At 39.7% G+C, this 13,742-nt stretch overlaps 1 pseudogene; it reads right to left on the bottom strand.

Annotated features, from left to right (window-relative positions):
* Positions 1-8,168: 8,168 nt before the first annotated feature.
* On the bottom strand, positions 8,169-9,530 carry LOC140940639 (uncharacterized; annotated as a pseudogene).
* Between the last annotated feature and the right edge of the window lie 4,212 nt (positions 9,531-13,742).

The raw sequence follows: 13,742 nt of genomic DNA, 5'->3' as shown, positions 1-13,742 counted from the left end.
TAGTTGCAAATAAGGAGGATCGTACTGTAGAAAATTTCATATCTAGTAGTTTTCTTTAGATCAAATGTTCATTTAATAAGAATTCCACTGTTCAGTCATTCAACCCCATATTTCCTTTGAGACTGAAATCCTCCCCGCGCTTTTCAGTTTGTTCAGTTTTAACGGGTGTAAAGGTCTTACCACGTGAACAAATTCGTGAAGTCTATTGGACAATATGCCTTCTGAATATTAATGAGATTTGAAATAATAGCGGAGCTCTCGCGCGCGCTGCAGAGCACCATGGGTAAGAAAATTTGGTAAATCTATGCATCCAAGAAATTTTGATTCTGAGAAAGTCGTCCGTACGTACTTCTACCCCTTCATGTAAGCCGGGATGAAATTTTGCATTTCAAGCATCCGCGCGTTTCGGCGGTAAATCGCGTAGCTTCCCAGCCTTTTAGAGATAAAAACAACAACAAAAGCCTATTCTTTCTTTCGACTTAATTTCAATGTCTACATTGACGTGGATAACAGACGAAGAGCTAGAACGAGAGATAAACACCAAAGGAGACTTATTTCGTTGGAAAAAAACTTAAAATTTTATAGCGGTGGTGAGAAAAAGGGGAAATTCTAGCTGCCAGCAAGGTGAAAATGAGCGGCAGCGAAAACAAATGAACAGGAACACATACAGCATTACCTCCATAAAATGTGTAATTAGGAAGTTTCTGGAAGTTTAACATTGTAGTCGTGCAAAACAACGGCAAAGAAATGTACAAAAAAAGCGTGTAAAGTTGTTTTTTGCTAATTAGAAAAAAAGTGTGCTACACGTGCAAAGTTTTTTGTTTTGGTTAATTAGACATACTAATTTTTTGGCTGTTTTCGTTGCTTTCGCCCCTTGGCGTTACACGATTTTGCATTTTGTTTAGTAAACTATAGATGTTAACGAGAGCTTTGCGCTTAGCTCTGGCTAAATCTATGTATTTAGAATAAGAAGAAAACCTCTACTAGCTGTTGGATTTTCTAAGTTATTTTGCTTAGTTTTTCGGAGCATGTGGACACTCGATAGTGCTCTTTAAATAGATTTCTGCTAGTCTCTCAGAAAATAGCAAAAATGAACGCACACACGATCATTTTATGAATGCTCCGACAGTGAAAACGGAAATAAAAAAACAAACAAGGCGAAAGGTCATGATAACTTTTATGTCTTGACGGAGATCGAAGTCATAAAAGCAAGTCTCATAGCAAGAGAATGAGAGTTTCTTATAAAGTGTGATGGACAGTTATTAAAAATTGCGACAGCTTTTTTAGCGGGGAGTACGCGGGCGCGAAGTGCGGGCAGCGGAGCCCCACAGCTAAAAGAAAATAGACAACTATCATCGCCACAAAATCAGCGTACGCCCGACCGACCGCCCGTACAGACTCTGAAAGTAGGGGTAAGAAACTCAGTTGGATAGGGGAGGGAGTCCCAGACATGTACGTTGCGTTTCGTTTTGGCGCAAAATTAGGCTGATTTAGCAACAGAACAGGAACGTCAGTTGACGACGGCGCGCGCAAATCAAACAACTAGCTTGTCCAATGGCAGAGCAGCAAATTGAGCACCGGAAGTCGTGTTTAGTCTCTTCCGGGCGCTTTCCCGTCGTCAACTGACGTTCCTGTCCTGTTGCTAAATCAGCCTAAGGGCAATCAACGGAGTTGCTCGAATAAAAATCTACATTGAAGTTTCTTGTGTTCGAATCTTCGGAAATAAACTTCTAAACCTTCGCTTTTTGCTTAGTCACGCTTTTAGTCACACTCCAGGAAAAACATAACCTCCCCCCAACCCGCTTGGTCAAAATTTTGACAGGTGAATTCATGAATGAAAACTTATGCGACATCTAGAAATCTGTTTGCCGACAACTGAAGCCTATTTTTCATTTCAATTAAATTTAAAATTATCGTGTTCTTGTACTGCCGCCACCAAATGGAATACAACTGCTGTCGAGTTTCTTTTTCTGTTTTTCAAAACTGAAGCGTTTATTTGGTTTTTCGTCGAGGAGAGTGTCACAAGACTAGGGTTTCATCGATGGCTGCGTTTGTGATAGTTCATGCAGGCTCTTACATCCGACTACAGGAAAATCTTTTATCATTTTAAAGTTTTAGTCTTCGTGTTCTTCCACTGCCGCCACAAAATGAAATACAGCTGTTATCATGATTCTTCTGTTATTCGAAGCTGGTTTGTTTATTTGGTTTTGGGGTTTAGGAAACCTTTGCCATCGGATTCAACGAAAGTGAAAGTCTGACGTAAATAGGACGATCCTATTTACGACGCGCCAGACAAGCAAACATTTGATGCCGGCAATGTTAACCATCTCTGATCAGATTTAAAGACTCAAGAAACACAGGTAAATAACCGGGGTAAATAACAACCGATTATTTTATTAGCTAATACAGCCTGTCTAGGTGGAATCCCTTTAAGAAGGAAAGATTGACCAAAAACAAACTTTGAACTGGACGTAGCCAACTAGTTTAGTGAATGACAACCAACCTTGATAAAACATTAAATTTGATGGGCTATTAGCTTCTCAAAGGGGTGTGGTGGGAAGAGGGGGGGGGACCAGTGATGCACAGGTGAAGGTAAGAATTCTTTTCCAAGACAATTACTGCGATCGAATTTGATTTAAAATTTTCTCTTTTTGTTTTAAAATCAGTTAAGTATAAGTTTCTGAAGTTATTCGTTCCATTTTTTTGGTTTTAAGTAATTAAAAGCATATAAATGGACCCTTCACTTCTAGCCTTGGCAAAATCTATATAATATTATTGTTTCAAAGTGCGGCACGTTTTATTAGAAATTGGGACAGGTATAAAAAGGTGCGATGATTATTACAAATTGCGACGATACAGACCTTCTTTGCCCTTTTTTTGGATATCGCTTTTTCTGGGAAGACGAAGAATGATGCAACAAGAAAATGATAGTCAAAGAAAACGAGAAGGACAAATGAAACAGCAAAAAAGACTTGCATCAAGTAAAGCTTAAATAGTCTTTGATCACGTACCTGAGGTGTCAACATGAAGAGTGACGAAGTACGATTCAGGAGACGTGAAGTTTACTCTGTATACCTTGCATTTGTAGGTGTTACTATCACTGCCTTCCATATTATCTATTTTCAGGGTACCATTCAGAGTAATATTTAGTCTGTTCGAGTAAGGGCCTAGAAAATAAAGTTATCATACAATTTAATACGTGTATTTGAAATTCCATACCGTTCTTCAGTCTGCTTAACAACCAACCTAAAACACTGACTTATTAAACGCGTTTCCAAAATTTTGTTTAAATCTACTTGAAGAATTCTTGGACATTAAAACAAAGCTGAGGGCGCCTACCAAAAGTTAGAACCGGCCGGTCGTTCGGGTATTTTTAAAAAAGAAATCGACTTTCAGTTTTGACGATTTTTGATGGAAAACCATCACTGCCGTGCATAAAATTTAGGAGGGAAAGGCTCGTCTGCAAAGCTGGAGAGTTCTGATTGACACTTAAATTCTTTTTGCAACTAGACTGGTCTGACCGGCTAGTTGTGGCTCACGGTAAGGGCCTTAAGGTAGGACTTCTGATTGAAAGTAATCCCGTTTCATCGATGTGAAAAGCTACCTGTCTTGATGGTTTGGGTCGCTCCCCGACTTTCTAGACCTGCTAACCATGTCCATTGAGTGTCCTCGGAAGAGCAATTTTTCGTGGCACATACACGCCAAGTAAGGGCTTTAAATTTACCGTCCAGTTGATAAACCTTCCATAATTTCGGGCAGGAAAGGTAAATGTTTTGACCAACTCGCGCTTCAACCGTCGGCTGCTGAGGGACGTCTCTGTTCTTAGTTTGTCGCTCGTAGTTTGTGTTGGTGTCTGGTTTTTGGTAGGAAAAAAAGTGGAATCTAATGATGATAATAATAAGCTTGAGAATGATGATGATAAAAAGTAATGGTAATAATAATGATAATAACAGTATGCTAATTCTTTCTAAATAAATATATGAATTTCATATTTTTTAACCAACTGGAAAACTTCGACCCTATATAGACTTCAGACAAGTTAGTAAAATCTGAGTAAAATCTCTATATCTTATTTGTAAATCGCAATGTCCATAAACCTGTACACTTACAGAAATTTTACGAACTCTATAAAATGTCTGTAGATTTGACCACATTTTACGTGACTAAATCCCATAAAATGTCCGTAAAATCCCAGTGTTTTCCCTGTACAATTCAATCGAAATTTAAAGAGATTTTAAGGTGCCCCCCTAGAGTATTTAACAATTATTCCTCGAGCCCGAATGGGCTCTGAGTCAATAGCCCATGAGGCCGAAGGCCGAATGGGCAATTGAATCAGAGGCCATAAGGGCGAGAGGAATAATTGTTTCAGTAAAATCCAACTAGCTGGTCAAAAATATCGAGAATAGAAAAAAATTTACCTACTTAAAGCTAGACTTTAATCCTTTTTTGCCACCAAAAAGCCGGCGATTTTCGCTACTAGTGGTCTATAACATATAGTCTAGTAGTAGCTCAATCAATCAAAACGCAGCATTGATAATAGACCACTAGTTGGATTTTACTAATTCACTATTAGTAAAATCCAACTAGTGGTCCATTATCAATGCTGCGTTCTGATTGGTTGAGACTTCGGCCTCATGGGCTATTGACTCAGAGCCCATTCGGGCTCGAGGAATAATTGTTAATTAGTATATATATGTACAATAAACTTTATAAAATGTCTGCAAAAATGATTTTACAGACAATTTGTTTTCCCTGTGAGAAAGAGGGGAGGATTTGCACTCTTATAAAAATTCTATAAATTTACAATTTACAGACATTTTACTATCTCTATAAAAGGTCCAGTTTTCCCAGTGAATCAATTTTTTAGGCTTTCTTTTCGCAACTGCATAAGTTGTGACTGTAACTGCGATTATCTTCTGTTCATTAATAATTGTTTTTAAAGAAAAAAAGCAGAATCCAATACAAAATCCAACTGTTAGAATTGTGGAGAGTAAGAGAGCAGTGATTTTAACGCCCTTAGTCTCAAACCTGCGATAACTGATAGATAGACCAAGAGCCATAATATTATGGCTCTTGATAGACTAATACAATAAATTCGATGAACAATAATTATTGTAATAATAATAATAATGATGATGATGATAATAAGAATAAGAATGATGATAATAAAAACTGGGTTATGATAATAACATTGGTCATAATAACAGTGACAAAATTATTTCTTCGTTAGTTAGTTTTGACTTCTGCTATGGTTAGATAAACATAACGCTGAAAAAGAAAAAGGTAAACGATAAGTAATAATTTAGGTCCATTTTTTTTTTCTGTTAATGGTAAGGGAAAACCTTACGATATTAGGTAGGTAGACTATTTTGGTAGCAACACCACCTACCTTGCACGTTAATCTTCACTGATGCACCAAGTACCTGTTTAAAGGCACCGAAGAATATGCTACACCCATAATATCCTTCATCGGATTCTTCGACATGTTCTATTTCTACTGTTATCCCTGAAGTATTAGCGGTCGTATTACTCCATTGCCTCCCATGAACTCTTCCACCATACAACGGGGCCTCTTTATTTAGTTTTGGATTAATGATGACACTTCCCCTCTTTGTCAAAGTCAGAAGCGTTAGAGAGATACCTCCTCGTTTCCAGAGCCCAACTGTGACGTGATCGAAGACGGGTTTGTCAGCCTCTCCAACATAAAACTGGCACTGGAAAGAAGCGTTACTGCCTGGTTGAACTGACAGGGGCGGTGACCATACAGTAGTCATTGCAGAGGTTCTTTCAGCTAAATTAATAATGAGCTAAGTTTAGTCTATGTTGCTATTTTGTCCGAGTAGTCTGTCGAGATATCAAAATGGAATTTGAAAAGAAAAATGTGCGGTCCTGGTCATGAAGGGGATGAAACTCGTCAAGTCAGAGGGTATTGTCATCCCGGATGGAAGACTGATTCGAGCGATGAATTATGGTGATGTGGATGCTTATAAATACCTAGGGTTGCTTGAGAGAAATGAAATCAAACCACCGAGATGAAAAGAAGAATTGAGGAGGAATACTTTCGTCGTGTACAAAATATTAAAGTGTAAACTGAACGGAAAGAATATGGTCCAAGCAATCAACTGTGGGGCAGTGGCAGTAGCATGATATGAGGCAAGAATAGTAGAATGGACGAAAGAATAGCTGCCTACAGATTGACGACGCAAATAAATGACTCCACATCATGCTTTGCATCAGCAGGCTGATATTGACAGGCTTTACTTAAAAGAGGTAGAGGATTAACGAGATCAATATTCTTAGCAGGTATGTTGAGAGTTGTAACGGCCCCCTATTTGAGGCAGTTTACAAGGAAGAGGTTCTGAGATGTCATGCTAAAAGTTGTGAAGCCGCATCATTACCCTGAGCGAGAAAGAAAAGAGCGCTTTCAGGAGAAACAACTTCATGGGCAGTTTTGGAGGTACACAGCAGAAGTAAGGGATAAAAAGACGTGGGAGTACCTGAAAAAGGGTAGACCAAAGAAGGAGACAGAGGGCATGATTATGGCAGCACAAGAACAAGCTTTAAGAACTAAAAATATAAAACGGAGAAAGTGCTAAAACAATTAGTTATATTGTATAGGAATGCAAGAAACTTGCTCAAAAGCACTACGCACGACAAGGTGGCGCAGGTAAAGTTCAGTCTATGTGTAATCAGTATGCTATAAGTGATTTTCAGTAAAGGCCAAGGTCTTTACGAATAAGAGGTCCAAAGGTGGAAGGTAATATGCCAAAAAAAAATACTGGGTCGAGCCACCTTAAAAAGTTAGATAACATTCATATGTAGTGGCATTATCTGCTGCTTAAAACCTAATTATAAATGAAAACTCCTTCATGTAGTTACCTACAACTTCAAGTCTGACAAAATCAGACACAGGGTCTTTGAATGCACCAAAATGTAGTTGAATTCCATAATCCATTTGGTCACGCGCACTAATTTGAGAGATTTCGAATGCTGCAAAGGATTTGGTCAAGTTTCCTATCCATTGCACACGGCCAGCAAAGAAAGCTAACTGATCATCTAAGTCTGGATTAGGAATAATCCTCCCACTCTTCGTGAGTGAAATAATGTAAGTGGTCAGGTGGCCATTCTTCCAAAGTCCAAACGTAAGTCCTTTGAAGGCAGGCTGAGATATTAAATCTTCTCTTAGGCCCCATATAAACACAGCACTGGAACCTTGAAACACTCTGATTGGGTCTGAAGAAATCCGAAATATCCAACTTCCCCTTCCTGCGTGAAAAGAAAAAGGGATAAGAAAAAATCCATTGATGCCCATGATGTGTGGTCAAGTTTACAAGTTTTCTTCTCTGAACAACGATTTTTGTGAAAGATTTTTTGGGCAGAAACAAAGAAAGGAAAGAAAACGAAAGTAACGTTACCAAAGACTCATTTCAAAGTCGTCATTGTGATCTAAAACGTTTATTGAAATAATGACAGCAACGAACATTAATCAAAATATTTATGTCGTTTAATCTTGAATCGAACGTTAAGGTGGCTCAATGGGGTTTTTCAGAGACAATACCTCCAAGCAATTTGCGAATTGTAGCCCTTATTTTACTGCCTTACAATATATCAATTCGCCCCATGTAAGGTAATCCAAGAGAGTCTTGGATTCCGGATTCCACGCTGTGGATTCCGGATTCCATGCCTGTGGATTCCGGATTCCATGCCTGTGGATTCCGGATTCCACATCCGTGGATTCCGGATTCCATAAGTGGCTGGATTCCAGATTTCAAAATTCTATTTTCTGGTTTTCAACGTTTCCTTTGTACTTTGTTTTCACCAAAAAAGCTTGTTCTTTTTTTACCCGAAGTGTACATTGTCTTATATAAAATATAAGTATAAAATATAATTCTTGGCCTTACCCGAGAGGATTATGAACATAGGAGCGGTTTCTGAAGTCCACTGAGTCCACATCGTTGAAGAAATACTAACGAGGAAGGGCTATTCTTATTTTAATAATAACAACGGCGTCAACAATAACAAAAGAGGTACACATTGCCAAAATCAGTGCTTTTCAGGTTCAAACATAATTCGTCTCCGAATTGTTTAATTGCCACACAGAAATATAAAACTTCAGTTACAGCTTACCAACAAATAGCGTGAAGATAGTCCAATTACTATACTACAAGCTACGCAGGCAACGGAAACGTTGATCTCAGAATAAACCGTGTCGTTCTCCGTCCTGATAAACTAACTCCCGGCAGTCTTATCGGGAGGGATACTTCTCCCTCATCCTCTGCAGTTGGTGGTGCAGTTTCATTCTCATTGTCATCATCGTCACCGTAGTCCCCATTAGCAATTCGACAGAGCCTGTTATCCTCCTCTGTTGTTAAAATGATGTCTGATCCATCGGAAGAAAAGTCGAGTACTCGGGTTAGAATGCACTTGGGGGAATTCCCATTACAGACATCACCGGAGGTGTATGTTAGTGAATCACTTGTTTGGTTTAGCCACTTTAGGGATACTCTTTGCTGCACAAAATTTCCACCATTCACTTCTATTTGTACATCCTCCAGAAGAACTGCTAACCAGAAGGGTGAGATCTCTCTTCTACGGTTGTGTCTTACTGCCAATATGTCGTCTTTCTGGTAAATGGTTTGCACCCGTACAGCCGTACTCCGCAATGCCACATTAGCATCCACAACTTGGCAGGCTGTTATTACGTCTTCGCTTTCCTCTAATGAGGCTGTGATGGTAGTGGGACACATACTAAGGGCATAAGGAAGGGTGCCAGTTAGCTCTTTCGTTTTTGAGCGGACATTTTCCTGTCTTACGCCTCTTCCATACTCCTTAGCAAATTCTCGCATCACAGTTTCTCGCCTTGTGTCTTCTTCTTTGCTACCTGTTCCTTCAGTGATTGCTGACAGCTTGTTTGGTCGCGTCTTGATGTTTGGGGGTTCACCTTTGATAATTTTCGCCGGATAATATGAATTGGGCCCAGTGAAATGTGAGAAATCCTTCTGGTAAATGCGCAGCATATCGTCTTCCACGCAGCGCGCTCTTCTGTAAGCGTAGTTAGCCACTGTAGGCATGTCGTGGTCTGCTCGCATTCCTTTGAAATAGTATTCCACGCCCAAAGTTGTCATACTTTCGAAACAGATCCTGTCCAGAAGGTGACTATGCCCAATCTCCGTTAGCGTGTTGGTAAGGCTGGTCAGCGATTCTAGCACTATGAGGAAGGACTGTCGGGTGCATCAAGGTATGGTCATGTCGGGACCGTTGGTATTTCGCTTGCCCGTCCTCTCCAGGGCTTCCTGTTCGTGGTTAGAGAGAAATGCAACCAACTCCTCGACAGATTTCACATGATCTTCAAATGTACGTGGTAGGTCTTCTTCTTTGGCTTTCTTGTCGAGTCGGAACACGTTTGCATGTTGGGCCATCTTACTTTGCAGGGGGATCAGTCCCTTTGCTGACGTCAACATTCTTATTGCTACGTTACCGGTATCGCATACGAAAACAGTGTTTCGATATACGCATAAAGCAGTAGGCTTGTTCCATCGACTTTGGACACCATCATGATGGCCTGCAGTTTCTCCACACACTTTTGTTAGGGTTTCTTTACCCTCAAGCATCTCTTCTTCCTTCAAACCGAACAGTGCGTGTTCTTTGCTGGAGGACAAGAACACGATTCGACCATCTGTCACTGCAATACCCATGAGGCCTGGAATATTCGAAATTGTTCTCAGTTTCAATCGTCCTCTCACTTGACAAAGATGAATACATGAACCATTCCCGTCTCCAACTAACAAGTATTGCTCGTCACGTGTTAAGGCTAATGAAGTTAATAAACTAGATCGATCAAAACAAAACAATTCATTTAACTGGCCGACGCAGTTAGTTCCCTCATCGTCTACAACACCAGAAATTGAAAAAATCTTGCCAAGACCAACGTCTGACACAAACAGTTCAACGCTACCCTTTGCAGACGCACATATGGCAAATGGTGACACCAGATCGGGTACATTACCTTCAGAAATAAGGGAAAGATCGTGTACATGGACTTTACGGATACGTCTACCGGCGCAATCTTCTTCCTCACTTTGGCTTTCTTCGGCGCTCTCTTGTACAATCTGGGAAGCGTGACAGAAAAGCGTTCGCAAATTGACTACTCTAACTCTTCCGTTTCCTTGGTCACAAACGTACAGCTTCCCGCTCTCTTTCACCGCAATACCAGCTGGGTTTCTAAATCTGGCCTTGTTGCCATATCCATTAGTGTGCCCGGGCTCACCACCACCAGCGATTAATGTGACATTTGCTGGACAGTGCATGTCAACCATGAAGACTGCATGGAGACGTCTATCGGTAATAAACAGCCTTCTCTTCTTTGGGGAGAATGCCAATCCTACCGGGTAGCTTAAAAGAGAGGCCCCGTTCTTTTTCCAGTGCTTGAATTCCAGTTCTGGAACTAATGTTGTGCTCACTCTTTCATCTGGAATGGAATCTTGAATCGCTTTCCGGTGAATCTCCACTGCTGTTTCTACATCCATCCGATCTTTGTTTCGAACTGCTTTCAATGAAACTGATTTCTTGATGTCTTCGTATTCTCTACGTAGCACCAAAAGCAGCCTTACGTTCACTAGGTATCCATCAATGTCAATCCAATACCAAAACTCTGCAGAACGTACTGACTTGATGTTGTGTGGGCAGTCAGGAATAGGTACTTGGTAGGGGTACTTCGCCATGTCTGCTAGCATGGAATTCATAAAGCTCTTTTGCTTGGGATCGCAGTCAGTGGCCCAAACCAATAGGAACAGTCTTGTGCATACTTTATCTTCTCTCATGCACAAACTACAAGGGCGAAGAAGACCTTTTCAAGCAATTTCCGGAGCTCTACGGTGAAGTAAATTCGATAATTTACTTTGGATTCACTTTGGTATGTTCGTTTCATTGATCAAATGCTCTATTTAATTAACATGTCTGTAAATGGTATGGAAACGCTGTCACCTTCGAATATAATTTTGATCACAGAAACGCTTCAGTAAGTGTTCGCACAACCACCGCTTTTTGAGCAGAAAACACTAATAGAACAAACAACGACAACTCCACAGACCTTGAACTTTTCTTTTCTTTCTCCGCTTTTCTCTCTTTCTTTCTTGGACTCCTGTACATAAATTTGCAAGATAGTTAGCTCATAATTCTGAACGTGATAGAAACAGACAGATATAGCTGCTCGAAGTTTTAGATTACTGTTTCACACATTCTGATCTATTCAAAACCACGCCGCCAAAACATTTCCATCACAAAGTCACAAACACCGAATTTATAGACGTACGTACCTTTCCGACTCATGCTTTTTCTTGTGCTTCCCCATGCTGACAAAGATTGATAACGATCGATTGAGAAAAAAATTCAAAGTGATCTCTCGAGATGTCTGATTTCGACTGATTGAATCTGGACTGAATGAAAGACACCACGTCGACACCACGTGCAGCATGTCATTCTTTGAGTGACACTGATAACATGTGCCTGAAAGAAGCCAGTAACTGCAACCACCGCGACTACTGATACTACGGCCAAGAATAAGGATACTTTATATTATTATTCTTTTGACGTTACCTGAAATCCAAAAATTAGTTCCAATTGCGCCCAAACAGGAAAAGAATCTAAACCTCCGACTCCAAAAGCGCAACGGGGAAAAAGGTCGAAAGGGTGTCTTATAAAGAGCGATAATATACAGTAATATGAATCACTCCCTGGGATTCTGTCACGTCATTATAATGTGACCATTGTTTCAAATTGATACCCGATATGTCACAATGACAAGGGATGTTCCTGCGAGTGAAACACGCGTGAACATGCCTGTTGCGCGTCCTTGCGACATGAGATTTTCACGCAACAGCCGCTAAAGGAAAAGAAGAGGCCCTGGAACCATCACAACAGAGTGGATTCCAGCAACCTGGATTCTGGATTACAATGCTTGGATTCCGGATTCCATTAGCTGGATTCCGGATTCCAAAGCCGTGGATTCCGGATTCCACAGACCAAAATTACCTGGATTCCGGATTCCGGATTACCTTACATGGGGCGAATCAATAATCTTGAAACTCAAAGGTCATGCAAAACGGTCAATCTCAAAAATATCAATTTTTTAAAAAAAATTAAAAACCAGTTATCGAGCGCTTTAAACATTATTCGCTTAGTTGGCAAAGTAGACAAAAACGTCAACAAAACCGCTAACATACTAATCAAATCCTCCATTCTGGCAATCGGCTAGAGCTATCACGATGATCTTTCAGACACGTTTTAAAAAGATTCAAACTACTAGGAGGTAAAATTGCATTTCAAAACCACTTAGTTTTCTTCAGACTACGGTCGAACATCAAACATCAAGATTGTCAAGTTTTTACCGTATTTCTAACAATAAAAACCTCAGCACAAAATATCTCGATAACGTTCTTACAGAGTTCGCTTGAAATTCACGAACATCGGGGCGGCTATTGCAGTAAAAAGTTTCCGTGAACAATTTTGGAAGAACGGTCCCCAGTCTCGAGAAATACGGCTGCAAGTAAAATCGAGTAATGGTGTCATTTCGTTGCTTTGACAACTTCGATGTTATTGCAACCCTATTCATAACAAATTTTCGTCTTTATCTATTACAGCTCTGGTAGTAATTTTTCCAAATCTTTCTTAATGGCATGGTGACGTGCTTTATACCCAGACTTTTAAGGTATTGACCCCTTAAAAACCCTATCAAGTGACCTTAAAAACTAAGCTCTTTGGAGCCGCACATATATCTTATCAGGCTATATATGGGAATACGTCCTCCAGGTACCAACGCATCCGTTAAATTTCCACTCTTTTTATTGATCTCATGAATGTGTGTCTGTCCAGTTATAATTATATTTAATGAAGAAATATTTACTTACGTGTGCGTCTTTGAAGTATGCGTCGTTTCAATTCTTTTTTCACGTAAACAAACCAAATTAGTCAACTGTTAATTCTTGGAAAGAGGGAACGTGGGAGCGTGATATGAATATCAATTGGTTTCACATCATGTAAATCATCATGGATAGCATTGTCCAGACACGATATATTGATTATTTTGAAAAGAACTTGAAGTTGTGATAGGAAATCTTTGATTAAAGTTGTTTTAAAAGAAGGGTTTTAAAGTAAGTTAGAGAAAAAATAAATACTTTTGCATGGGCAGATATTAATAATTCTGAAAGCAACCATTCGGTAGTGTTAGCGATAGTCTCTATCATCAATAGATAACGCGTCTCTATCATCAACGCGTCCGCCGTTTTAAATCATCCTGGGGGAAGGGAATTTGAAATTTTTTTTGGATATTTCAACGGATGAGCAGTTATTGCATTGAAGTTTTTAATATAACGGTCAACCAAATTTATTTAGACGCACTAAAAGGTCTTTCTGTGAACATTATGTGTCCAAATGAAAGAATCGGCAAAAGAATTCATGTAAATTCATTTTAATGTTGTGAACGAAGGTAAATTAACGAGCGAAATTATGGGCTCACGATCATGTTGTACAAAGCTGTCCTTTGTTTCTCTTAGAGTGAGTTGTTGGCTCTGTTATCTTAAAGAAACAAATTAATTTTTGACCAAAGTTTTCTAGTCAAAAGAATTGGTATGAGGATCTAAGGAAAGGAGGGAAATGATGCACACATGTTCTCTACTGCAACTAGCAGGAACCACTGATTTGTCATAACCTTCTATTGGCCGTGAATTTTAAAATGCTACAGATTT

Source organism: Porites lutea, chromosome 6 (genome assembly GCF_958299795.1).
Source record: "Porites lutea chromosome 6, jaPorLute2.1, whole genome shotgun sequence".
Classification (NCBI taxonomy): Eukaryota; Metazoa; Cnidaria; class Anthozoa; order Scleractinia; family Poritidae; genus Porites; species Porites lutea.
Note: the sequence above shows the minus strand (reverse complement) of the source record. Positions and strands in the feature narration are given on the sequence as shown.